Source organism: Aegilops tauschii, chromosome 3 (assembly GCF_002575655.3).
Source record: "Aegilops tauschii subsp. strangulata cultivar AL8/78 chromosome 3, Aet v6.0, whole genome shotgun sequence".
Taxonomy (NCBI): domain Eukaryota; kingdom Viridiplantae; phylum Streptophyta; class Magnoliopsida; order Poales; family Poaceae; genus Aegilops; species Aegilops tauschii.
The window spans coordinates 103,355,878-103,360,422 of record NC_053037.3 but is presented as its reverse complement, the minus strand read 5'-3'; positions in this window follow the sequence as shown (position 1 = coordinate 103,360,422).

Genomic DNA, 4,545 nt, shown 5'->3' with positions numbered 1-4,545 from the left:
TGATAGATTGATCAGAAAGAATAACTTTGAGGTGGTTTCGTACCCTACCATAATCTCTTCGTTTGTTCTCCGCTATTACTGACTTTGGAGTGACTCTTTGTTGCATGTTGAGGGATATTTATATGATCCAATTATGTTATTATTGTTGAGAGAACTTGCACTAGTGAAAGTATGAACCCTAGGCCTTGTTTCCTAGCATTGAAATACCGTTTATGCTCACTTTTACCACTTGCTACCTTGCTGTTTTTATATTTTCAGATTACAAATACCCATATCTATCATCCATATTGCACTTGTATTAGCATCTCTTCGCCGAACTAGTGCACCTATACAATTTACCATTGTATTGGGTGTGTTGGGGACACAAGAGACTCTTTGTTATTTGGTTGCAAGGTTGTTTGAGAGAGACCATCTTCATCCTACGCCTCCCACGGATTGATAAACCTTAGGTCATCCACTTGAGGGAAATTTGCTACTGTCCTACAAACCTCTACACTTGGAGGCCCAACAACGTCTACAAGAAGAAGGTTGTGTAGTAGACATCAAGCTCTTTTCTGGTGCCGTTGCCGGGGAGGTGAGTGCTTGAAGGTATATCTTTAGATCTTGCAATCAAATCTTTTAGTTTCTTGTTTTATCACTAGTTTAGTCTATACAAGAAAACTACAAAAAATGGAATTAAGGGTACCTCATATGCTTCATCTTTTTAATGTCTTTCGTGAAAATGATGGGAAGGAAAATTGTGCTCAAGTACTAGAAGAAGAATTACATAGAATGCTTGGCATAAAATATGTGAATGATGAGCATGATTGCAATGTTGTTAGTATGAATTCTTTGAATACCCATGATGCTAATGATATGCAAAGCCACAAGCTTGGGGATGCTATGTTTGATGAAGATGATATGTTTAGTCCCCCAAGCTTTGATGAGCAAATTTACTATGATGAAAGCATGCCTCCTATCTATGATGATTATTGTGATGACATGTATTCTATAAAGAATAATGATAACCATGGAACTTGTCATCTTGATCTTAATTTTCAATCACATGATAGTTGTTTTGTTGAGTTTGCTCCCACTACTGTTGATGAGAATAAATTTGCTTATGTGAAGAGTAGTAAAATTTCTATGCAAGTAGATAATGAAAAGAATGCTTTATGTGATGGTTATATTGTTGAATTCATTCATGATGCTACTAAAAATTATTATGAGGGGGGAATATATGCTTGTAGGAATTGCAATAATATCAAGTTTCCTCTCTATGTGCTTAAAATCTTGAAGTTATGCTTGTTTTGTCTTCCTATGCTAGTTGATTATTGTTCCCATAAGATGTTTGCTCACAAAATCCCTATGCATAGGAAGTGGGTTAGACTTAAATTTTCTGGTCATATTCTTCATGATGCTCTCTTTATGTTTCAATTCTTATCTTTTATGTGAGCATTATTGAAACCATCATGCCTAGCTATGGGCGTTAAACGTTAGCGCTTGTTGGGAGGCAACCCAATTTTATTTTTGTTCCTTGCTTTTTTCTCCTGTTTAGCAATAAATAAATCATCTAGCCTCTGGTTATATGTGGTTTTATGTTTTAATTAGTGTTTGTGCCGAGTAGAACCTTTGGGAAGACTTGGGTGAAGTCTTTATGATCATGTTGTAAAAAACAGAAACTTTAGCTCTCACAAGATGTGATGCCATTTTTTACTGGAGAGTGCTTTTAGGTTGATTATTTTTGAAGATGATTAATAGATAAATTCCTCACGTCCACCAATTTATTTCATAATTTTTTGAGTTCCATAAGTATACGTTTGATACAGATTACTACAGACTGTTCTGTTTTTGACAGATTCTGTTTTCTATGTATTGTTTGCTTATTTTGATGAATCTATGAGTAGTATCGGAGGGTATGAACCATAAAGAAGTTGGAATACAATATATATTACAGCATTATGAATTTATAATGAGTTCACAACAGTACCTAAGTGGTGATTTATTTTCTTATACTAACGGAGCTTACGAGATCTTCTGTTAAGTTTTGTGTTGTGAAGTTTTCAAGTTTTGGGTAAAGATTCGATGGACTATGGAATAAGGAGTGGCAAGAGCCTAAGCTTGGGGATGCCCAAGGCACCCCAAGGTAATATTCAAGGATAACCAAGAGCTTAAGCTTGGGGATGCCCCGGATGGCATCCCCTCTTTCGTCTTCGTTCATCGGTAACTTTACTTGGAGCTATATTTTTATTCACCACATGATATGTGTTTTGCTTGGAGCATCATTTTATTTTCTTTTGTTTTGCTTTCTGTTATTCAGAATAATGTTTTTCATCTCTATTTTCAATAAAAATGTCAAGGATTGCCTTTACCATGCTTATTTTGCAAGTATACATGTTGCTGTTTCAAAACAGAAAGTTTACCGCTGTTGCAAAAATTCCCTAGAAAAGTCAGAATGTGATAAAATGTTGAAACCTTTTGCATAATAAGATCTGATAAATTTACTACAGTGGGAATTTTCTTTCATAATTTGTGGAGTTAGGGAAGTATGATGAATCTTGCATTCTTTACAGACTGTACTGTTTTGGCAGATTGCTGTTATGTTTGCATTGTTTGCATATGTTTGCTTGTTTAATGATTCTATTTGAGGATAGGACTATTAAATATGCAGAGGCATTTGGTATGCAATGTTGAATAATAATTTTAGTGATTTTCTACAGTAGAGTATGATAAGGTTTTTGCATTGGTTTATACTAACTTATCTCACGAGTTCTTATTGAGTTTGGTGTGGATGAAGCTTTCAAGATTTAGGAAACCGTGATATGAGAGGACTTAAGGAGACACAAAAGCTCAATCTTGGGGATGCCCGAGGCACCCCAAGATAATATTTCAAGAAGTCTCAAGCATCTAAGCTTGGGGATGCCCTGGTTGGCATCCCACCTTTCTTCTTCAACAATTATCGGTTAGTATCGGTTGAGCCTAAGTTTTTGCTTCTTCACATGACGAGTGCTATCCTTGAAATGTCATTTTATTTTGTTTTGCTTGCTGTTCGAATAATATGCTAAGTTCTGAAATTATTAAATGGGAGAGTCTTCACATAGCTACATAATTATTTAACTACTCATTGATCTTCACTTATATCTTTTTGGAGTAGTTTGTCATTTACTCGTGTGCTTCACTTATATCCTATGAGTAAATGGTTGAATGATTTGAATATCATAAATCTGAAATTATATATGTTTCATATGCTTATCCCATGGGGAGTAATGACTTCCCATATAAGAAGTAGTGGTGGTAAATTTATTGAAGGTTAGCAAACATTGTATTGCTCACTTGAACAATTCATGAAAGAATATTGAAGGAAGAGAGATTTCACATATAAATATACTATCTTGGACATCTTCTATGATTGTGAGCCCCATTAATTATTTTCAAACCTGAGCAAATTAGTTGAAGTTGGACAAGAAAGACAACTTAATGAGTTATGCTTGGGTATATTTGTATAAGTTATATTGTTATGGATCCTCTAACATGTGGTGCTTGCTATTTAGAATCCTTTGCTAGCCAAAATATCTGTACTAAGCGGGAATACTGCTTGTGATCCAAATTCCTTGAACCAAGTTTGTTCCATGAGTGTCCACCATATCTACCTATATGCGGTATTTACCTGCCGTTCCAAGTAAATTTGCATGTGCCAAACTCTAAACCTTCAAATAATAATCTGTTTTGTATGCCCGAATCGCTCATGTAGCGACTAGGGGCTGTCAGTATCTTCCATGCTAGGTGAGTTATTCTCACAATGAGTGACTCCGCTCATCATTCACGAGAAAATGGCTGGTAACTGGGATGCCCAGTCCTATGATCAAAAGATCAAAAACAAATTCGCAAATAATTTAAACAAAACTCCCCCAGGAATGTTGATAGTTGGATGGCACCCGTTGTTCCGGACAAGCCGTGGAGTGTGAATGTTGGTGGAGGGGGAGTAAAATTTTTACCTTTCTGCGTGGGAACCGCCTATAATGTATCTAGTATGGAAGATATTGGGAACTCTTGGTCGTTATGTTGTCAATGAAAGCATACATCTCAAAATTATTTTCATCTCTATTTTTGCGTCGAGCTCTGGCACCTCTGCAAATCCCTACTTCCCTCTGCGAAGGGCCTATCTTTTACTTTTATGCAAGAGTCAGTAGTATTCCTTCTCATTCCAACCTACTCTTTAGTTGGCAAGCATCATGTGATGGAAAGATCTAAGCATATATGGCCATTCAAATATATTTGAGCATGAATTATTATTGTTGACATTACCCTTGATGTAAAAGGTTGGGATGCGAAACATTAAGCCCCTATCTTTCTCTGTGTTCGATGAATACTATTTGTTCTAAAAATATGCTTTGAGTGGTAGCAATCATGGAAGACTAAATGATAGTTGAGTATGTGAAGTTTGCGGAATCAAAGCTCTGACATAGACTCTTCCTGAAAATAAGATGAATTGTAATTGTTTGATGACTAATAACACGGTTTGTTAGTTTTCAAGAAAGTTTATGATCTATACTTTAACATGTGAAT